Source organism: Rousettus aegyptiacus, unplaced genomic scaffold, assembly GCF_014176215.1.
Source record: "Rousettus aegyptiacus isolate mRouAeg1 unplaced genomic scaffold, mRouAeg1.p scaffold_m13_p_12, whole genome shotgun sequence".
Classification (NCBI taxonomy): domain Eukaryota; kingdom Metazoa; phylum Chordata; class Mammalia; order Chiroptera; family Pteropodidae; genus Rousettus; species Rousettus aegyptiacus.
The window spans coordinates 38,758,055-38,782,893 of NW_023416287.1; the positions used below are offsets into that span (position 1 = coordinate 38,758,055).

The window sequence follows — 24,839 nt, forward strand, 5'->3', positions numbered from 1 at the left end:
ATTGTTATTTTAATTTGTAATTCCCTAATGAAGTATGATGTTGAGCAGCTTTTCATATGAGCATTTTTTCATATGATTATGTAAGTCTTTTTTGGTGAGATGTCTGTTTAGACCTTTTGCCCAATATTTAATAGGGTTGTTTTCTTATTATTGAGTTTTAAGAATTCTGTTTATATTTTGGATATAAGATATTTATCAAATATGTATTTTGTAAATACTTCAGTCTGTCACTTGTCATTTCATTCTTTTACCAGTGTCTGTCACAGAGTTAAAGTTTTTAATTTAAATAAAGTTCAACTTATTAAGTTTTTAAATTTATTTCGTATATCATGCTTTTGGTGTTGTAACTAAAAATAATCACCAATCTGTCTGGCTAACATTATAATTACCAAAAATTGGTCATTTTAAATTTTCTTCTATGTTATATTCTAAGAGTTTTATAGTTTGGCACTTTACATTTAGGTCTACAATCATTTTGAGTCAATTTTTGTGGAAATTGTAAGGTGTATGTCTAGACTTTTTTTTCCTATGGTTGGCCAGTTGTTCTAATACCACTCATTAAAAAGACTATTTTTCCATTGACTTGCAAAAATTAGCTGACTTTGTTTGTACAGGTGTGTTTCTGGGTTCTCTATTCTGCTCCATTGATCTTTTTGTTCTTTCACCAATATCATACTGTCTTGATCACTGTAATTTTATTTTATTTTATTTTATTTTATTTTATTTTATTTTGGTGACTGGTTAACAAAATTCAGGAAATTTCATGTGTACAATTTAACATATATTACATTGTGTGTTCACCTCCCATAATTAGGTTTCTCTCTGTCACCACATATTTGACCCCTTTTACTCCATCTACCTCCTACCTCCCCCTCCCCCACCCTCTGGTAACTACTAATCTATTGTCCATGTCCATGAGTCTTTCTTTGTTTGTCCCGTTCATTTGTTGGTTTTAGGTTTATATCCCATATATAAGTAATATCATATGGTTTTCAACTTTTTGTCTGGCTTATTTTGCTTAGCATGATTATCTCAAGGCCTATCCATGTTGCAAATGGCAGTATTTCATCTCTTCTTATGGCTGAGTAATATTTTATTGTATATATGTACCACAGGTTTTTTATCCAATCATCTATTGTAGGATGACTGTAGGAAGCAAACTTCAGTTGCTTCCATGTGCTGGCCACAGTGAATAATGCTACTATGAACATTGGTGTGCAAATATCTTTTTGGATATAGATTTTCAAGTCTTTGGGTAAATACCCAGTAAAGGGATTGCTGGATCATATGGTAGCTGATCACTGTAACTTTATAGTAAGTCTTGAAATCAAGTAGTGTCAGTCCATCTAAACTTTAAAATAAGTTTGTTGGTATCCACAGAATACCTTTCTGGGAGTTTGATTGAGATCATATTAAATCTATAAATCAATTTGAAAGAACCGATATCTTAATAATATTAAGTTTTCCTATCCATGAACATGAAATATCTCTTCGTTTATTTACATTTTCTTTGACTTTTTTCATCAGTGCTTTTGTGGTTTTCTTCATATAAATCTTTACATGTTATGTTACATGTGTGCATAGTGCTTTGTGGTTGGGGTAATTCTACTCCATTTCTGAAAGAAATATTAGATACTGTGAGGTTTTAAAAATATTTTATAAAAATTGTTACTAAAAAAAGGAAATTTTATAAAAAATTAATTTTCCAAGAGTTTGGAAGAGAGGAGGAGGAGTGGTTACAGATTCTTAAGGTAGCAAAAGTATTATGTATGGGTACACTGCTAGTAAATATATGACATTACACATTTGCCAAAACTCATAGAACCATGTAATACAAAGAGTGAATATTATTGTAAACTACGATAGTCTTTTAAATTAATAATATGTCAATATTGGTTCATCAATTATAAGAAATATACCACACTAAGGTAAGATGTTGATAATTAGAGAAGTGGTGGAATGGGGAGGGAGTATATGGGCATTCTCTGTTCTTTCTGTGCAATATTTTGTAAACCCAAACTGTTTTAAAAAATAAAGTATTAAAAATTGTTAATCATCCCATCTTCCATTAGTTTGATTTGAGAATAAAGTTTTAGCCAAAAACTTCTTATTTTTTGAAATTTTGAATAGAATGAATTACTATACAATTTTTTCTTTGTTAAGATCACTTCTTACTTTATAAATTTCAATAACAAAACAACCACAAACATAAGAGTCAAATTGAAGTAGAATAGGAGAAAAAAGAGGCCAATTCTTATTTTTCAGCCCAAATTCCCATCAAATAAACATAACTGAAAATAAATTACCATCATTTATACAAAGGTTTATGTACTTTATAACTCTAAGCCCAGTGAAAATGTGAATTATTGTATAAGCCAACATGTTCCTCAGAATATGATTGCTATATTATTAATGCTGACCTACTTTTTATTGCTTTATAGTGGTTTCTACAAGGACATTTTTTCATACAGATGCCTTTCTGAAATTAACACTTCTTTCTTCTCCCCATCACTCCACCCGCTCCTCTGCCCACCCTAAGTGGCAACAACTATCAGCAGTGTGAAGAGTAAGAATGTCTAATTATAGCCATAGGAAATGGTTAGCAGCAGTTACAGTCCACCCAGGAATGTGGCCTTGGTGGTACAAGAAGACAAAAACTGACACCAATTTTACTTACTTATTTCTCAAAGTTCAAAACAATATAAAGGAAGGACTTATCACTACTGAAGTGAGGAAAGGTCAAAGTGAAAGTCTCTAAGCTTTCTTTCCCCCGCTCACAATTGGGCTGGTCAGAGTGCTCAGTTCAATGCACAGTGTCATCGATGTATCATGAATTCATACAATGCCCTTCTCTTGTTTTTACTGATTGATTGATTAATTAATCCATTGTCTTGCATTTTATCCCTAGTGTCACTATTTTTCACTTTCCTCAATAAGTATACATGCTCATATGTTTAATAAATATCCTATTTCTCTCTATATCCTTGAATTAGAGTGCTTTTTCTTAGATTTTTTTTTATTATTAAAATGCCAAAAAGTCTTATGAAACAAAACCACCCTCAAAAGAAGCTTGAACTGAAGCAATTTGCAATTAGTCACCTTGCCAGGACTGATAGAAGAGTGTTGTATGGGGATATAGAGTGGACATTCCACATAGGTAGGGGAAGCCCCCAGCAGTAGTCAGGACACAGAGACAATGGGTGACTTCATCAAGACCAGATCAAAACTTTGGAGTAATAATACTTCATTTAGGGCTGTCTGGAATTTTATATGAAGTAAACTCAGCTATTGATGCTAAGATAAGTTCTTAAAGAATGGCAGAGTATGCCACCCCAAAATATGCCACTTTGGCATAAGGATTGTTTTGAGCTAAAAGCTTTTTAAAAATAGCAGATACAGGAAGGACATTCTATCTCCTTTTTTAAAAAAATAGAAGATCAAAAACTCTCATGTGAAAGATTTCTTCCTTGCGCCAGAGGAAAGTAACATTCTTTTTTTAAAATAATTTTTTATTAGTTTCAAGTATACAGTATATCAGTTAGACATTTATATGGTTTATAAAATGATCCCCCTAATTGTTTGTTCTCTCCTCTGGTTTTCCACCTAGACAACATATTAATGCTAACTGCATTCCCTATGCTGTGCTCCCCATCCCAGTGATCATCTGTCAACTACTAATTTGTACTTCTTTAACACTTCACACCATTTTCCCAGTCCCCCAAAATCCCATCCTCTCTTTCTGTCACCTAATTGTCCTCTATATTTGTGAGCCAGTTTTAGATTAGTTTGTTCTTTTTGTTCTTTAGATTCTGCGTATAAATGAAACCATATGGTTGGTATTTATCTCTCTGTCTGACTTATTTCATTCAGCCTAATAACCTCTAAGTTCATTCATGTTGTTGCAAATGGTAGGATTTCATTTTTTTTAAATGGCTGAATAATATCCCATTGTATATGTGAACCATAATTTCCTTATCCAATCTTCTGTTGATGGGTATTTGGGTTGCTTCCATATCTTGGCTATTGTAAATTGTGCTACCATGAATGTTGGGGTACACAGATCTTTACAAATTATTGTTTTGGTTTTCTTTGGATAAATATCCAGAAGTGCAAATGCTGGGTCAAAAAGTATATCCATTTTTAATTTTTTGAGAAACCTCTAGACTGTTTTCCATAGCAGCTGTACCAATATGCAATCCCACTAACAATATATGAGGGTTCCCTTTTCTCCACATCCTTGACAACACTTGTTCTTAGGTTGCCATTCTGACAGGTGTCAAATGACATCTCATTGTGATTTTAATTTGTAAGGAAAGTAATATTCTTATCATCAAGGGTGAGAAATTGAGACCAAGAGAATTCTGTAAGAAACAGACCTTGTTAAAGAAATTCTTATCTTCCTTTAGTTTCATGGTTTGCTTTTCTACAATCACCTCTTTTCGTTCAATCTACTATAAAACATGTAGGTTTTGTTATTGTTCAGGGGAGGTCTTCATTCCTTATGAAGGTTTCTGTGTCATTTACAACTTATACACATTCATATGCTTCTCTCCTATTAATCTGTTTATCAGTTTAATTCTCAGACACAGCCAAAAAGCTATAAGTAGGAAGAGGTAAAATTTTGTTTCCTTTACACTCTGGAATAAGAAGTAGAGGACTGGACTGGAATGTTATCCTGAAAGTTCTCAATTTCCTTATCCTTCTCCATTATTCCCTGATACAGCTCTTTGGCAAGTGATGGCTCCATTCCCAGAGAGAGTAGGCCTGATAATAGCTGAGATTACATGTTCAGAAAAGAGCCCCCTTCAGAGTTTGAATGAGCCTGGAGACTGGACCTCATCACTAAGATATCCTGTTGTTATAATCATGGGAGGAACATGCATTGAGGATAGAGCTCATATGGCCAGGATTGGAATTTAGGTTGGTAAAATGCCCAATAGGTCCAGAGACTTGGGTATCGGTATCCTCCAAACAAGTGGTTGTGGGGCAATTAAGGAATTCTTTTTTCACCAGAAGCCTGGAGAAAAGGTATTTAGCCAATGCAGAGGCACTGAGGCTGAAGATGCTTGCAGAAAAAGTATCGGCCAAATGATAGTTTAGTTGAGGAAATGCATACCAGCAACACTTAAACCAAGTAGAATCTAGAGCTACTTTAAGTCTAAACCATTAAGCCTATATGTAAGAAAATAAAATATGATCATATATTGCCTACTTTTTTTTCCTGTTTTTAAAGGAATTCAAATAAGAAGGCAGATAAAGAAACCAAGTATCCACAGAAAAAGCAAAGAAGAACAAATCTTAGAAAGAGGCAGAGTGGTAACACTAGCCACATCTTAGCCACCAGCACCAGTGTGGAGACAAGTCAAAAAGAAGCTGCAGTGGAAGCTTCTAGAGCATTGGGATGGCAGCCAGGGAGAACTCCTTAAGAAGTCTGTATTCCTTGCCTATGGTTACTACAACAAATTACCACAAACTTCATGTCTAACATGACACAGACTTGCAGGTTTGTAGTTCAGAAGCATAGAATGGCCTAAAATCAAGATGTCAGTAGAACTATTTCTTTCTGAAAGCTCTAAGGAAAAACTCCTTTCCTTGGCATTTCCAGCCCCTAGAGATTTCCCCACATTTCCTTGTTTGTGATTCTCCTCTATTTTCAAAGCCAGCCACAATGGGTTAAGTTCTCACATTGTATCATTCTGACCTCCTTTTCTTCTTTTCTTTTCTACATTAAGGACTCTCATAATTACACTGTGCTCAGCTGGATGATCTGCGATAATCTCTATATTTTTAGCAATCTTAATTCTCCATTGCCTTAGTTTCTCTTTGCCCTGTAACATATTTTCAAGATATGGGGATTAGCATATGAATATCTTTGGGGGAGGGGGTCATTATTATACCTACCACAACACCTTTTAAGAATCAACAGTTGAACTAATGGTATCTCAGTAACCCTCCAAACTTGATCTCTTTTTATGAGAAATAAAATATAAGTACCTTAAGCTTGCCTTACTAAAAGAAAGTAGGAAAGTGGCAGGAGAATTGGGTTTTGTCTGAGCCCTACCACCATAGGTTCACATCAAGCAGCCCACCAGCATTTTATTTTTCCCATAGGATCAGATAGGTACTCAAATAGAGTGGCTGTGAAGATAGCAAGGGCTCGAACTCAGGGTACTAGATACTGGGTCACAACTGACCAGTGTACTCTTGTCAATTAATGACAGAGAACTGAGAGACTGTCTAAGGTGGAGACAGGACAGACTGGGCCACTTTAGCTTAGGGACCAAAATCCACCAAAACTGTGTGTATGTGGTTGTTTCTAAGGAAGAGTGGGGGCGGTAAGAAGGAAGATAACACATGGAATAGACACAGACACAGGAGCCAGGGAATGTCAAAGCTGATTGAGACAATTTCCATCTTCTTTCCTGATGGTTCAAGTTAGGACCTCCAGAGAGAGACCATGAAACAAACAACTGAGTGTGAGAAGTTTTTGTTGGACTTGATACCAGCAAGCACTGCTAGGAGAGGGAGAAGTGTGATATGAGAGAGAAGGCAGCCAATATAGTGTGCATCAGTAAGGAGGTCACTCTGTGGGGACCTGGGACTTTATCCAGTGGAAACTTCTTAAAGCTGGGTAGAACATGCCTCTGAGTCATCTCATTTGAGGGTAGGGAATATGGGACATTTATCCACCAACTTTCACTTAACATTGATTGAAATCCCCCAACAGAGTTAATAACTTCTCATCACTTTTGGCCTTCTCTAAATACAAGCTGAGTATTCTTCCTTGGTCAGAATAAGCAGGGGCTTATAGCATGGAGCAATGCATATAAATGATAAGCATTGAAGGGATGTGAGCAGGGAGCCAACAGCATTTGCTCCAAGGCTAGAAAGAAGGAAGATACAGTGGGAAATCCCCAGGCCAGGGAGGGTTATAAATGAGAAGATAGAGGTTTCTAAATGGAAGGCTTGGCTTTATCTCTAGGGATATTTCTAAAGGGCTGGCCCAGGATGGTGAGCACCAAAGAGATAACAAACGTAAATATTTAAATGCTCTTTAAATGTGCCTTCCACATACATATATTGCATGAAGACAAAGACTGAACAAAGGTACACTGTCATTTTTCTTCTGTGGTAGTATGCATGGAACCCTCCCTTTTAAACAGAGTCTGAATTTTTTTTATTTCGATGACCTCTCATTAATGAACACTGGAAAGAAAAACAGAGATAGACATTCCAGGAATGAAATGTAAGTTTTTTCAGGCTGAGCAATGCAAGACAAAGGAGAATAATATTACCTTTTGCAGAGAAGTCCAAGAGGAGCTCATTGTCTGAAATCAAGGACTTGCAAGCATATATTTAAGAGATGCCTAATTAAGAGCATAATATCTGTATCTTACAGCACTTAATATATCTCATCATTTTTGTGGTCCAGAAGAAATCTAGCCATTACAGACTTCCTGCTCTGAAATGTGCTAAAGCAGATTAGTACATTTCAGCTGGAATCCAGATTTTGGACTATTACTAAGGTGTCAGTAGCTTGGAATGGTTGCTAAGGAGTCAAGAGTCAGTAGTAAGCAGAGGACTTGAGGAGTGCCCTTGGCTGATGAGAACAAAGAAATAAATTACTTTCATTTCCCTGTTGGGTTTTAGCAATTTACCAAGAGGTCTAGAGTCAAAGAAAAAGGTTAATGATGATGTGAAATACAGAGCAGCATTTGTTTATTTAGATGAGATAATTATTGTCAGAAGTACTAGAAGAATAGAAAGAAGGTCCTCAAGACTAGATGTACGGTCCCCTAGGGAGAAGAGTTTAAAGTTGTCATTCGAAGTTGTGATTTGTCAATTCTCCTGAACTCTTGTTCATATAGTAGACACACAGGGTCCCAACCTGGAGAGGGGGTTGACCCTGAAATTATATCCATTATCAATAATGACCTCAAGCCACTAAAAGTATGAAATTCAAAATGGCTTAGGGGCTCCTATAGATTTTCAGAAGAGTTCTTAGATCACTAACATCACAACACCTTAAAGAAGGGTTTCATTTGGAAGCTATAAGGAATTTTAAAATGTCTTAGAGAATTTTATAGAGGTGCGATAGAGGAATATTTTTAGGTTGATAAACCACATAACCATTTAAAGTAGGTTTTCTTATAAAAGCTTTCAACAACCTGCAGAAAGCCTACAGACAGCTAGTTCCCAGAGCCTCGGGGAGTGTAGTGTAAGGTTTATGAGCAGATGTTCAGGGCCTTCCAGTATAGGCCTGTCTGAGCACTTAATAGACCTGCCGAGGCCTTCATTACCTATGTGAAAACTAGCTCTATGAGTCTAGAAAGAGATAATTGGAATTGAAGCAAATATCAACCAGAATTGATCTGAGCATGAAGCTTGGTGTCATATTTAAAACTGAAAAGTTCTACGCATCAGTGACAATTCCCAAGAGAGTGTGTTTGAAGTGGCTCTTCGGTTATATACTCATCACAATATGTGTTCCTCAGTGCTGAGCACGCTGCTACGGTCACTGATAAGTGACTATCGTAGTTGATTTGCATTTAGTGGTCACTAGAGATCAGATCTCAACAAAAACAATATGGACAGATTTATATGCACATTACTGACTGACTACACCCTCCAAGATAGGGTCTAGGTAATTTGGGATTGGAATGGACAAACTTCTGAGGAAGGAATGAGCAAGCATAAGGGAGACCTACCAAGACAGTCTCCCAAAGGACTCTCACTTAATACTGAGAGACTTTTATACCTTTCCTAAAGCTTGGGCTGACCCTGAGGTAGGAGAGGTGATTTTAAAAAGAGCTAAATCATTAATAAATCAAAAAATAACAAATGTTGGTGAGAATATGGAGAAAAGGGAACTCTCATACATCATTGGTGGAAATGCAAATTGGTACAGCCACTATGGAAAACAGTCCAGAGGTTTCTGAAAAAATTAAAAATAGATATACCTTTTGACCCAGCAATTGCACTTCCGAGTATTTATCTAAAGAAACCAAAACAATAATTCATAAAGATTTATGCACTCCAATATTCATGGCAGCACAATTTATAATTGTCAAGATATGGAAGCAACCTAAATGCCCATCAACAGATGATTGGAGTCTAAGGCCATGCAACCCTGAACAAGCCTGATCCCATCTGATCTCAGAAGCTAAGCAGGGTTGGGCCTGGTTAGTACTTGGATGGGAGACCACCTAGGAAGACCAGGTGCTGTAGGCATAAAAAATAAAAAATAAAGGATTGTAAGCTGACAAGGTCTTTGTAATCTGTGAGGTCAATCAAGGGTTGCCTTGCCTAAAAAAAAATAATAATAATAAAAAATTAAAAAAATAAAACAAAACAAAACAAACAAATAGATGATTGTATAAAGAAATTATGATTCATATACACAATGGAATATTACCCAGCCATTAAAAAAGTGAAATCCTACTATTTGCAATGACATGGATGGACCTAGAGGTTACTATGCTGAGTGAAATAAGTCAGACAGAGAATGATAAATACCATATGATTTCACTTATATGTGGAATCTAAGGAAGAAAAAGAACAAACTAATCAAAAACAGACTCACAAATATAGTGGACAATTTGGTGATGGACAGAGGGGAGGGGAGTTGGGGTTGTTGGGAGAATGAGGTGAAAGGTTAAAGAAGTACAAATTAGTAGCTGATAGTTGGTCATGGGAATGGGGAGCACGGCAGAGGGAAGGCAGTTAGCATTAATATGATGGCTAGGTGGAGGCCTAGGGGGAGAGGGAGCCATTGGGGGGATCGTTTTATGAACTATATAGATGTCTAACCAAAGTACTGTATACTTGAAACTAATTTAAATGAATAATTTTTTTTAAAAAGAGCTAAGCATCTTGACTGAAAGTTCCAGGATTATCTCTAAGCACCTTAAAATTTTACTGCCCTACTAGAGCTAACTAGAACCCATTACACATAAATCATATCATGCGTGGCAGGCCCAGTATAAGAAGAGCAGAACAAATTAATTGTGTTGCTCCCAGAGGCGCATTCTCCAAGTATGTCTGTTATTTGCTGAGGTTGGAAACTTGAGAATCAATTAAGATTTCTGTTAGTGTAGACCAAAACTATCTATAATAAAATGTGTAAAAATGCTTTAAAAAAAACCTTGAAAGACACTTTTAAATGTATGGCAGCTCTTACAAGAAAGTAAGGAAAATACTCTAATACCAGAATGAGGTGAGATCAGGAGTCTCAGGAGATATACAGGTGCTAAAGCCATCAGCTACATGATTAGTCTATTCTTCACTGGAGGCCTAGACCTTCTGTCAACAGCTGCAAGTGTTGGGGACTGCTCCTTGAAGATGAAAAACAAAGTGCTTGTACAGATACCAAAGTATTATAAAGCCATAGTAATTAGAGTGAGGTCCAAAACAAGAGAAGTCAACCAATGGAACAAAATAAAGAGCTAAGACTTGGACTCATATATATTCAGCAAACAGTCTGGGACAATTGCATATCCACATGGAGAACAAGCATATGAACCTGCCTCATACCATGCACCTGGTGGAATGAACTCTTAAATATAAAAGAAAAAGGTTACATTTTAGAAGTACATACAAGAGCATATCCTTCAGACTTCAGAATCACAAAGGATTTTCTCAAAATATACAAAAACTGTAGGGGGCAATTAAAATGGCGTAGATGATAGAGGCTCTGTTCATCCCTCTGGTGACCAAATCAAACTTGTGACGAAAACAAGGAGCAGCAGCAGAGGAAAAATCACCTGGGATCTTGATGAACAAGCCATACAACTAGGGAGAAATCCCAGAAATCACCCTGCAATAGCAGAAAGTAGGACGGGGCAAGGACATGAGGCTGCCCGGTCTCGAGCAGCTGAGTGAGATGGAGACTGCATCAGTGTCAGCAGCAGATGCCTCTTAAAGGGGTTGCATCCATAAGTGGATTTCCGCGGTGGCAGACCTGTTCACTCTGAGCACCAGTGCCAATTTGGTTGCGCACAGGGGGCATCAGGGACTTACAGGGAGACATCGTCAGAGAGAGGCCCGAGGCGAGACTCTCTCTGTACAGGAGTGCCGGCAGTATCCATTCTTCCCATTTGAGCCCTCCTCCTTCCCCGTACACAGACACAGAGCTGTCATTGCCATGAGGTCATAAGATCGGATAACAAACGTCAATGAGAGAATTCCCTGAAACCCCACCTCCCCCGTCCCACAGCCCCACTCAAGCCACATGGAGATTTATCCTCAGGAAGTCAGGTGCTCCTTGCTGAGTAGCGCCTAGGCTCACATTGGAGGCAGCTGGTCTCGGTTTCTGGTGTGGCCTTTTGAGGTGACTATAAGCACAGCATCTGCAGATCACTTGCTGAATCTTAACAAGTGGCCCTGGAGGGGCAGCGGCTTGAACCAAATTTGACCTGTAGCTGAGCCCCTCTCAGGACTGTGCCTCTGGACACCTACTTCACAAATCCACACTAATAAGACTGGGAGACTTAGGAGCTTTGCTTAGTACATAGAAACAGACAAAGATGCAAAGTTTAAAAACTGGTTATAAAAATGCTCAATAAACTTTTGGTTAAATTCAGTGAGAATGTCAACAAAAAGATAAAAAACTTAAAAATGGAAATGGAAATTATAAAAGGGAACCAGTCTGAAATGAAGAACACATTATCTGAGATGAGAAGTGTATTAAATGAAACAAATAAAGGAATAAACAAAGTGAATAAAGGATCAAATGCCCTATCTAGAGGATGGGAAGCCAAGGACACTCAATCAAAATGGCAAGAGATGAGATGCCAAGACTATAAAAATAATTTAAGGAGCACATGGCACACTATTAAGGGTCCAAATATCCATCTGATCAGCGTGCTTGAAGAAAACCAAGATGTTAAACAGCTGTTTGAAGAAATAATGATGGAAAACTTCCCTAAGCTGGTGAAGGAAATGGACATAAAACCCCAGGAAACTCAGAAAATTCCAAAAATCACGGATCCAAAGAGGCCCACACCAAGACACATCATAATTGAAATGCCAAAGGTTAAATACAAACAAAGAATATTAAAAGCAGCAAGAGAAAAACAGATAGTTACTTATAAGGGAAAACTCATAAGACTGGCAGCTGATTTCTCAAATAAAACCATGCAGGACAGAAATAGATTAATTCTAAAATCAAAAATAAAATGAGTAAAACAACCCCAAGGAGAAAAAATGGCAAAGATATGGATTGCCATTTCACAGATGAGGAAACACAGACGGCCAACAAACATTAAAAAATGCTCAACTTCATTGGCTACCAGAGAAATACAAGAATAAATTTTATTGCATTCATGGAAGTTGGTAAAGTTAAAATATTTGATCACACCCAATGTTTAGCAGGACTGTGAAGGAGCACAGAACAGTTAAAAATTGGTAATCAGAGTAGAAATCATGATAATTTGGCATTATCCAGTAAAGAGGGGTTGCACATACCCTGCTATTGTGCAATTTCAGACCTGGTTATCTATGCTGGTGAAATTCTTGTCCCTATGCACCTGGACATGTGTTTAAGAATGTTTAAAGCTCCATTCTTCTAACAGCAAAAGCCCTGGAAAAAAACACAAAGGTCCACTGATGGGAGAAGGGACAACTAACTTCAAGGGAATGGCTACCTCTGGGTGGGAGGTGAAGATTAGGTTCAGGTAGAATACCTGGCGTCTAATGATCTGTTTTTTAAACTGAGCAGTGGGCATGTGGTTTTCACCTTATTTCTATGATTTACAACACATCTGTATATATTGTAGTTTTATGTATCAACCATTTCACAGTTTAAAAAATAGTTTTAAAAGATCCGACCCAGTCTCCTCTCTGCAGGGTGTTGGGGTGGGTGGACTGAGGGCACTAAGCTCCAGTATAACAGTTGTCTTAGAACTGAAGCCTGGCCCAAGGAGGCAGTTCAATGCCCCTCTTCCCACTAGAGTTCTTCTCTTTGGAACCTGACTGTTGAAACCCAGGTAAATTCTGTTGATTGTTCATTTCACACATTGTCTGCAAGCCCACTTCTCCTGGGGTCAGAATACACACACTGAAACCTAGGTAATTCTTGGTTTAGTGACTATTGTCAAGTCTCCTGTGGTGTGTCCAGGATTGTGAGAAGTACTTTAGCTGAATAAAATTTAGAAATTCAAGTTTGTTCCCTGTCACACTCATGAAAACCCATCACTAGTGTATTTTCTCTGAAAGTTTCCTTGCTTAGAAGGCTGGGAACACTTCCTTTGTGCAAATGGGAGAGTGGAGTTAGCCTCCAATCCCCCCAGGGTGACACCACTTCAGGGGGACTTCTTTTGACCTCCAGTGCATGTCCAGATGCAGCTAGGGAGCAGAACAACACACTTAGTACCCAGCCTCACTTGTCTGGCCCTCAAGGAGCTGGAGGACTATGCTCACTCATGCTTGCTGCTTTCTCTGTCTCAAATAATTCTCAGAGGAAAGTATGAGAGTCTTCATTTTTTAGATTGCAAAGATTTTCTTTGGTGGAGACAAAAAGAATTATCAGAAAGAAAAAAACATGATGGGTGACACTGTCTGCTCTCTCCTGACTACCTAATTTATTTATTTTACTTCTATCCCAATGGTCTCCCCAGTCCTGGCCCATCCTTAAAATTCACATACATGCAAACACACACATACAGGTACACACATACAAGTGTGCACACACATGCACACATGTGCATATACACACAGAGCCTACAGAGCTAGACATAAATCACTCACTACAGAAAGAAAAAAATTTTTTTAATCCTTCATTTTCAATTTAAAATTCTCACCCAGGGAAGAAAGATAAAGCCATTTCTTTAAACATGAGTGTCAGAAGGTGTGCCAATGTCTTCATGTCTGCAGTACCTGAATCCTCACAGGGTGCATGAGGCCCTTGGAGGTCTGGTGTCCTCCAGTTTCCTTTCTCATGAGCTTGTACCTACCATCTGTGTTCAGCCACACTAAATGGTTTTCTTTTCCTTCATGTTTTCTCTTGCCTCAGATCTCCTAAAAAGACTTCTAGAACATTCTGCTTCCATCTTCCATTCTTAACACTCAACTCCTCATCCCCACAACCCAATACCATGTAGCTTTGGTTTCCTTTTAACTTGTACTTTGTCCTCAACCCACCACCTCTCCCTGAGAATTAAATCATTTGGCCCAAGATGGTGAAATCCAAAGTACCCCAGCCATTTTACTTGTGTAAACACAGCCTGATACATTGTGATGTTTCTCCTGAGCTTCCAGTGGTCACTCTGTTGTAATCCCACAAGATTCCAAGGAAGACTGTTGGATTCAAAGGCTGCCCAGTCAGAGAAAGGACAAGGTTGCAATCTGTCACTTTGCCAGACAAAAAACTAAGACACTGAATCTTGATTGCTTTCCATGCAGGTCACCTTGACAGAACTTCTGGGATCCAGATTAAAAGAGAGTGGACAGTGCTTTGGAAGTGGTTACAAAAAGGCAATTAGCAAGGAGAAGCTGTGGCACATGGTAAAGATAACTGAGCCATTCCATTTTGAATTAAGTGGCTCTGAGACAGCCATCACATCCTCTAGGCTTACACTTTCCTGATGGGCACATGATGCACTACATAATAGAAAAGCTATCTGTTCCTCTGGAAAGGCTGACAGTAAGTGTGAAATATACTTAATGCTAACATAGGGGATGTATCTCTGGGCAACTGTAGTTTCATTCTGTAGAGATGGTCATTACTTTCCCCTCCCTTAACCCAAAACAAAACAAAACAAAACATGATAAAGAATCAAATTTTCTGAACTCTCATTTTTAAGACATCCACGCTGAGAGCTTTAGAAACTTCAGGAATCCCATTCCTGTCTCTCATTCCGAGGAGTTAGAGCATTTTTTTATGCAAAATCCACACCTTGGTCCTGTTCACTGTTTGTCCCCAGTTTGTCCCTGTTTTGCCTTCTGAAGTGGCACAGAGCACCTTGACACACACAATTTTGTACATGACAGCACTTTCAATAACTGATTTTTTCACAATTCCCATGAATGTTTTCTTTTCTCAAAAAAAAATTGTTTCTTTGGTTGTTATTTATATGAACTGTTTTTTAGATTGCTTACCAGCTTATTTTGTCGTCCTGTCTCTCAAAACGATGCAACCAATTTTCAATATTTCCTAAGCAAGATAGATCCATTTGGACAAATATTTTCTCCTCTCTCCTAAAATGTACTGTCACTTTAGCAGCTGCAGAACATATGTTAAGTTCACAGTGATGCTTCCACAGCTGTACTCATGGTCCTCTGTGTGTGTGATTAGTTTCAGACTAAAAACACTGGATGGCTGTACCAATTTACATTCCCACCAGCAGTGTATGAGGTTCCTTTCCCCCCACAACCTCTCTAGGACTTCTTATTACTTGTCCGGTTGATGATAGCCATTTTAACAGGTGTGAGATTGTATCTCATTGTGGTTTTGATTTACATTTTCCTAATATCTAGTGAAGCAGAGTATGTTTCCACATGTCTGTTGGGCATTCGTATGTCTTCTTGGGAGAAGGGTCTGTTCAGTTCCTCTGCCAATTTTAAAATTGGACTTTTTTTTTAAATTGTTGAGTTGTATGAGTTCTTTATATATTTTGAATATTTGGCCCTTATTGGAGGTATTGTTTGCAAATATCTTCTCTCATTCATGTGATTGCCTCTTTGTCTCATTGATGGTTTCTTTTGCAGTGGAGAAGTTTTTAGTTTGATATAGTCCCTTTCATTGGTACAGCCGCTATGGAAAACAGTATAGATGTTCCACAAAAAACTAAGAATAGAATTACCATGTGACTCAGCAATCCCTCTTCTAGATATTTACCACCCCTCTCAAAAAAAAATCCCGAAAACATTTATCTGCAAAGATATATGCACCCTGATGTTCAAAGCAGCATTATTCATGGTGGCTAAGTCATGGAAACCACTGAAGTGTCCTTTGATAGATGACTGGATAAAGAAAGTGTGGTACATATATACAATGGAATATTATTACTCAGCCATAAGAAATGATGAGATACTGCCATTCATGACAACATAAGTGGATCTTGAGATTATTATGCTAAGTGAAATAAGTCAGAAAGAAAAAATTGAGAACCATGTGATTTCACTCATATGTAGAATATAAAACTGAAAGAAACAAATAAGCATGACAAAGAAACAGAGACTAATGGACCCAGACAATGGAATACTAGTTGCCAAAGGGAAGGGGGGTTGGGGAGAGGAAGGTAGGGGTAAAGAGGGCCAAATATTTAGTGATGGAAGAAAATTTAACTTCAGGTGATGAACACACAATGTAATATACATGTGACATATTATTGAATTACACTTGAAACCTATTTGATTTTATTAACCAATGTCACCCCAATAATTTTCATGAAATAAATAAGTAAATAATAAAAAAATAAAAACACAGGGTGGATATTTATCCCAGTTGGACGTCAGCTTTTTGCTTTGAACTTCTTTTTCTGGTGCACGGAAATCATAAGCTTTGAATAGATCTTTGATTGTATTTACCACTAATGAGACTTAAGTCAATAAATACTTTAGGATTCACACCAGTCAAGTATGGTAGTAGTGCCAACACAAAGCAGTGTTTCTCATATCACTACAGGATGCCGAACTAGATGCTTCCTGGCATTGGCAAAAATCTCAGTTGCAGAGCTGCATGTATCTATGACCCTGTAGGACTACAGGCACATCATTAGGAGGTCTCTCCTTTAATATCCTTCTTGAACCTACTCTGAGTAGAGGATCTGCACACAGACTCCTCTCAACTTTCTATAATTCCATAAATCTTGACATCGGCCCTCTTTCTTAAGCAGCTTGATATAATTTTTATGGTCCTTGATGGAGAGAACTGTTTTGACATCATTCCTATTACCCAGGCATCTTGAATTTTGAGTTAAACTTTAATCTGAAAATAACATCATTCCTTGGCCTTTTAGTTTTTATGCAAACTGAAACCAAGAATTACCGGGGAGAATGAAGATGAAAAATCATAGGAGAGGAAGAGTTGCTTAATACTCTCTTTTGCTTTTCCATTTTACCTATAAAAAGGTAATGTGCAAATGCAGGAGAAAGTTCATATTCAAGTCTTCTGTCAGAACCAGTTGCTCATCTCTAAAATACACGTATCTCAAAGGTTGAACAAGTGCAATTTGGATGTACTGGAAGCTGGGAGCAGCCCCTAGAATGGGCTTTTGCCAGACAATTTGGCCTTTTTTTTTTTTTTAAGAATCAGGCCCTCTGAGCTTCTTTTTGTAATTAAATGTTATCAAGCTATGCTTTAAATATAATAAACATTAGCATTACCAAGCTTTAAAAAATAGTCAGTCATTCCCAAATGACTTCCTCTTTGGTCACCTTTGCCTCACAAGTTCACAGAGATTTGTGGCCCGGGAACTGCCTCCTTATATTTTGAAGCAGCACTGCTGACATCCTGCACACCTACCCTCCTATGGGGAAATTCCCTGAATAGGTGAAGGAGACAACTAACCCTATCCACTTAGCTCTGACTTCTGCATGACCAATCTCCACGAGTCAATATTGTCCTGCTGTATTATTCATGAATATTCAATTCTGTCCCTGAACAAAAGAAACAAAGAGGATAGATAATTCTAAGTGCAGCAGCAAGTAATTTGAGCATCAAGAAGACTCCAATGAATTGAGTTGAGTACGTATGTGCTGTTGAACATGCATGGGAAGGGATGGGAGGATCAAAAAGGTGCTTAACATTCATGAATCTGAAGTCAACTGCTTATTAGTGACAGCCATCCTGACCCCATGTGTCCCACATCCAAACACACAGATAGAGCCATAACTGGTTAGAGATCATTGCAAGCCACAGCTGCTGGTCAGGCACACTTGTCCCGACAGCTCCCAGAGTAATTGGGTGTTAGGTTCAGGGACCTCTTATCTTTTGAGCCCCAGAGTCTGGCCCTCATCACTACTCCATAGCAAGAAAAGGGAGCTGCTGTAGACATTGCAAACAGAAGTTTTGGGTGGTAGGGTCCTTCTAGGCTGCTGGCACCCCATCTGAAACACATGACTGACCCTATTTATTTCCTCTTGCTTTTCACTGTGTTTTTAAAAATACATTTTGTCTTATGACTCTGCAATAGCTCTCTGGAAGTTACTTGGAGGTTACCACTGCATCAAAGTAATGTCTTACACAACAGAGATGACGAATATGGGGCATCCTGAGTCAGGGCTTGTTAGAAACCTGTCTGTTCCCATGATTTATATAGTAAATAAAGGGGACAAGGCCTGAGTAAGAATTAAAGTCAGAGATAAAAGGCTCTGGGTTTCCATTCTCTATTTCTCCATGATCTCATTCCATATAAGTGCTTATAATATAATGTGAAGTGAAAAAAGTGAAACCATAACTTACATAGTTATTATGACCCTTATTTTATAAAACTACTTACATTACAAACAAGTAGTCATATTTATTTGTGTATCTATACATTCATTGTGCACCAAGTTCCAGGCATTAAGTTTAATTATTATATGAGTACTTTTTCTTTTAATATATTTAGAAAGCTTTCATTGCTCTAAATAGAGCAATGTATGTATAAATGTGGAAAGATGCCAGAAGAAAATACATGAACATAGTAACAATGGGTTGAAGGGTTATTAACAGTGTTTTTTATTCCATTTTTTTATATATTCAGGAATTTTAAAAAGTTAACAAGAATTGTTTTGTGACTTAACAAAAATAAGCATGTTATTTCAAATCTCCTCTGTAGCACAAACCTATACAGAAAATCATGAGTCGGTGAGGAGCCAAATTCAAACAATAAAAAGGTTTGATCCTTTAAAAATGAAACAAACAGCCTCCAGCCATTCTTGGAAGGACCCATGCAACATTAAAAGCAGCATCCTTTCCAAGATGCATCATTTCTATCATTCCACTGATGTATCTCCCTGACCTGTCCTCATCACTTCTGGTTCCTCTATGTGGAAGTCAGTGTTAGTTATACCAAGATATACAAATATTTACTCTGCATTTGGCTCAAGCTTTTTTCTACATTTGAATAGTGCTGAAATGACTAGAAAATCAGTCAAAATACATCAGCACCAGGCCATAGATCTACAGTTAGCCCATCACCTATCAGCTCACATCTTTCAAAGTAGCTCAGTTTTGTGAGGACCACTTGTCTGCATAAGGTAGATGAGCCAACTCCAGGGACTTCTTGATGGTGAAGAAGTTGTATCAGAACTCCCACTCCTTACCCCACATCTCTCCACAAATTCCCATATAATGACAATTGTTACTATCTTATCGCATCTAAACTTAGTGGTTTAAAACAACAATCATTATCTTATAGTTTCTGTGGGTCTGGAATCTGGGAATGGTTGAGTTGTTAGTTCTGGCACAGGACCTCCTCTGGTTATTGTCAGTCGGTGGCTGGAGCTGGAATAGATTGGAGAAGACTGGGGAATGTAGTAGCTGAGGACTGACTGGATCTCTCTCTCTCTCTCTCTCTCTCTCTCTCTCTCTCTCTCTCTCTCTCTCTCTCTCTCTCTCTCCCCCTACTCCCTCCCTCCCTCCCCACCCCTTCTTTCTCTCCCTCTCTTCTATCTTCTCCTTCTTCTTTTCTCTCTTTCTGTTCTTATAGTTTCAAGGCTGTTTCATGTGGTCTCTCCACATGAATGGTTTGGCTCCCTTCATGCATGGCAGCCTCAGGCAGTCTTACTGCTTAAATGGTATCTCACAGCTCCACACGAATGCTCCAGCAACAGTGTGAAAACTGAATGACCCTTTAATTACCCAGCCCTGGAAGTCACATAACATTACCTCTGCATACCCCAATAGCCAAAAATAGTCACAAAAGCCTTCTCAATTTCTGAGGGGGGACAAGTAGGACATAGATACCACTTCTTGATGGGATTAGTATCAAAGTCACCCTGGAGAAAGAGCCTGAGCAAAAGGCGATATCATTGAGGCCATGTTTGAAGAATACACTCTGACATAAAAGTGCTGCTCCTCCTGTTGGTAACACCACTCTTTGTCAACTCCTACTCATTCCTTGAGAAACAGCTGTTTAGCTATTCAATCTTGTGAGGCATTATTCTAGAACTTTCTCCACAAATTTAAGGGCATTCTCTTTAAAGCTCCCTATTCCCATTCTGCACACATTCATTGTGCACTAATCTCTTTATACTGAAGTAGTTTGTGTGTCTTTCTCCCCAGCAATCCTGTAAGGTCCCTGAAGGTTGAGTCCTTGGATCATTTATTTTTTCATCTGTGTTACTTACTGAAAAATGTTTTAAAATAACATTTATAAAAATCCTTAATAGCATGGGAATTAAGTAGAGTGTTAATAGTGAGTGACAAATGCAGGATGCCAAAGTGTACACATGGCTTGTTTTCATCCACATAGAAGATTCGAGAAATTGAGTAGGGATAGACACTAAATAGCTCACAATGGTGATTTCTGGGAACAGGAATTACTGATGCTTTGGAATTTATAATATAAAAATTCACTGAGTTTTAAGTAATAAATAAACATGCTCATTTATTTAAAAGATCACAAACTTTTAAAACGTAAAATGTTCCACTGCCCAAGCCAGAATGGGCTAGGTAAGGCTGTGTCTATGAATGTTGTCTTTCAGCACTCACTTCCATCTAGATGAGCTACACTGTACCAGACTGGATCTTTCAGCTCATCCTCACTCCCCTGTACATGCTCCAACTGTGATGGAGGAGCAGGTGTGTCCCTGAAACACCACCTTTGTTAAGCTGCCAACCTGAGAGCTATGACATTGAAACCACACTTAAATTTAATTTGCTAGTTCACCAATTGTGCACATCTCTGTCCTCATCTGAGTTTCAAGGTTTCTAGATCTGTCTTAAGGTAAAAAGAAAAAAAGTCTGATGCCCTGCATGACTGCCACTGTACACTCTAGAACTTCTATCCTGCTGAACTGGCTGAACTGTGCTATAGCATTCCAGGTCGAATCAGTACCAGTTGAAATTTAGTACAAGTTTTCACAGTGGCATCCACATGAAGCACTTCAAGATGTGAAAATTAGGTTTTCTGGGTTTAATAACAGCATTTGGTTTAGAATCACTTCTTAGCATTGGCATAGATTCAGAAAAACATATCAGCAGTCATCATATGTAAGACATTTTCAAGACACATGAGGAAAATTGCTTCAACAAGAAAGCTTTAACAAGCCTCTTCTTGTAGGAAGAAGGGAACATTATCTTAGTTCTAGTTTCCCTAGACGCCAACTTTGAGACACAGATTAGAGTACAAGCACTTTATTTGGGAGGAAATGACAGGAAATACCAGAAGGAGAGTGGAGAAGAGAGATGGGGAAGGGAAGGCATCCAATGGACTGTTATTATCAAGCCAATCACACTTGAGGGAACTAACGCTTGATCCTGCTGTAGAAATCTGGGAGTCAGGCTGTACCATAAAGCTATCCTACCTGAGAGAAGAGAAAGCTGGGGTATTTATCTACCATATCCCACCAGTTTTTGGTTTGAGGGCAGCTCCTGGGCGTCACTAATTCTCCAGCACTTCCAACCTGTCATATTTAGACAGAGCAAGCTCTCGTGGCCAGAAGAAGCAGTCAGGCAAAGAAACGCAAGTGCTGACAATGGGAACACAGCCCTACAGCTATCAATATCTTCATTAGTGAAAGAGCAAAACTCAGACTGAGCTCACAGGCTACTGTAGGGCTAAAATGAAATGATACCCATGCCAGGACAGGATCTTTGGCCACATGGAACAAGCAGGCAATGAGTTGTCTCCTTACCTGCTAAATAGCTAGAACCGGAGTTCCTCATCTTTCTCGAAACAGAAGTGATTAAACCTGCCTGACTCTTATTACACTTTCCTTTTCCTCCCTTCTTTAAAAGAAACTTCGACATAATTCTTTGCCAAAGGCATACCAATAATTCTATCTGAAGCTTTGCAAAAGATCAGATATCAGTCTCAAGGGGTTTGGTCTGTCAGAGTGTAATTGCCTTAGCTATCAAATTTATTGCAGTGTAAAAAGATGATCTTTGATGTTTTTCTTTTCTCTTCCTAAATTTTAATACAATATAGTAGGTAGCTAAAATTGCCTACCACCCCCTATAGGGAACTGAGGAGGACAGCTTATCTAATATAAGTTCACAATGAATTAAAAGAAACGCAAGGGAAAAAGAAAAAGAAAGCCCTGGGTTCCATATAGAACAGAATTTCTTCACTCTAAAGCAAAATTCCAAATTTTGAAAATTCATGTTTAGTACTAAAAGAAGAGATCATAACTTTAATGGGATAATTTAAAATTACCTAAAGTAAAGCAACAGAAAATCCTCTTTTTTTTTTTTGATGTTGGCTATTTCCTATTTCAGTTGTTTTTAGACTAATTGAAAGAAAATCCCCTTCAATAACTTGTTTTTTTTTTCTTTCAGATGTTTCAGAAGCAGAGGCTGGAAAGACTCTGTAATAAGCTATAAATATTACTGATTTCTCAGCCACTGAAAAAAATCGAAGACTATTTTCCTGATTGTAATTGGAAATATTTATGTTTAGCTTAGAAGAATTTTCATGAAAATGATAAGGACATTCTAATCCATGGCAAGATCATGTAATTGGCTTCACTCTCCATGGCTCCCACTCACTGTCTATATTCACTTTTTTCTTGTCTAAAAGGTGGAGATTCAGAGTTCAACTTAACTGGCTTCCCTGATTAATTACACACTGTAAATGAAACTACATTAAACATTCTTCATAATAAAAAACTCATCTCGAGAAAATTCGATTCTTCCTTGATGATCTAGAAATGTTCATAATTAATTTCAACCATTATGCAAGAGGTCTCAAAAATAGTTGATTATTTGAATAATGACTTGGGCTCTAGATGAGTTGTTCTGGTTGATAGATCATTGAAAAGCCACAGATAACAAATTGTTCCAATTTCAGTCTCCTGAAGGATTATGCATTATTTATAGGTTGTCTGTAATTATGCTTTTTAAGATTCACATCTTTCCCTTTACGTTTCCACAGTAAATATCATTGAAGGGCCTGATGCATATTTGCCACAAGCATTATATTATCATGATTTTCTCTAGGAAGAAAAAGGTAGTGGAAGCAAAGGAAATCTTTTTAGTAACCTATTCCTTGGAAGTCAAATTACTTCCTGTGTCTGTCACTATGACTCATAAGTTCTTTAATCCTGACATTATTATCAGACCCGTTGGATTCCCAAACTATCCAAATCAGTGAAAACTCATAAGCCAGGTCTTCCTGATTTCTCATGTCTTGACTTGAGCCTATTTTCTCCCCCTTCTCTTCATCTTCCCAGGCCACAATTCAAAGTGAAAGTGTCTTTGCATGTGTTTCTCATCAGCTCAGGCAGTGGTCCAGATTCTGTCTCCACCACTGAAAGCTCTGTTGCTTGGGCATAGCACCCTGCTGTCCAATTGTTTCTGCCTTAAAGGGCTGTTGTGGAGATTACAAGTGATGATACCTGAAAAGCACTTAAAATATCAGCATTATTTTTTATCAATAATAGAGTCTTATTTTGGTACCTCCCTATCAACTATTGGGCATTGACACCAATTCAATGCCAGCAGGAATCCCCAAATTGGGGTGTGGTAAAGAAGGAAACGTTCCCTAAAATTTTAATACAGTGTTGCTGCAGAATACCATAGCTGTGAGACACCTCAGCAAAGTTACAGTGTAATTATGATGAGCACAGCCATGGAAAGAGAATGACTATGATGCAGCCCTTGGGCAAGCCCCCTCACCAGTCCAGCCCACTTTGCCTGCTCTGCTCAGGCCCACCAAGAGGTCTTTAATTTTTCAGCTTCAGCCAGGGAAACACAGCCCTCAGTAGCAAGGGAAAGTGTGCTCACCTTGGAGGAGGAGAGCTGGCTTATGTAGAGAGAAATCTCTACCTCTGGTCCTTAATTGGTACATTTTCATGCAAATGAGGATTTGTTATCTGTGGCTTTTCAATGATCTATCAACCAGAACAACTCATCTAGAGCCCAAGTCATTATTCCTCACAGTTTTATTGGTCCAAAATACACTATTCTGATTGATTGGACTGGAGCCATTCTGATTGGTCAGTGAAGATACTAATGAAGGTATAGCTACACAGCCCCAATTGGATGGAGAAAGTCTCAGTCTTACTGGTTGAGATATGATTCCAGGAACTCCTTAATAAGTGTTGGCTCAGATGACAGGAATACAATGCATGCAGGCAGTTCAGTGTGGGATACAAGCAATTCAGGGCAGGCAAGAGGCTGTTTGGTGGTGCTTCTTCCTAAGGTACAGCTTGCTGAAGGGCCCCTGTTTAGAATCAACTGCTAGGCTCTCTTTTTAAATTTGAGCCCAGTTAGCCATTAGGAGTCCTTCTTGGTAGGTATCATCTTTCTCCAACAGACACTCAGACGTACACCCTAAAACAAGGAATTGGGAGCCAGTAGCCTATTGGGGAAGGGATCCCAGGAAACATGGGTAGAAGTGTGGAGAAGTGAGGTAACACAGGAAAGGAAATAATGGATGCTTTACACCTGCGGGCAACTGGGACTCTGTCCTGATGGGGACCTCTGAGAAACAAGGTAGCATGGGCCTCAGAAATATCCCATCTGATATTTGAGGAAGTCAAATTTTCATTCTCCAATTCCTGCTTGGAGAAATAAAGACTTGCTTCTCAGGGCCTAACTCCCCAGCACTTATGACCTGACCCACACCTATGATCTATGATTTGTTCTCGGTGACTGTAGCAGAAAGTGAATGTGCATGGGAAGGTGAGTGCCTGAATGAGCATTGGAACCTTCTGGAAAATTAATTAAGACATAGACTGTAAGATTTCTC

General features: G+C 38.3%; 1 non-coding gene across 1 annotated transcript; it reads left to right on the plus strand.

Moving 5' to 3' along the window:
• The first annotated feature begins 9,112 nt into the window (after positions 1 to 9,112).
• LOC118610341 lies at positions 9,113 to 9,231 on the plus strand. The gene has a single exon (XR_004953863.1). It is a non-coding gene; the product is annotated as a 5S ribosomal RNA (ribosomal RNA).
• Positions 9,232 to 24,839: the final 15,608 nt, after the last annotated feature.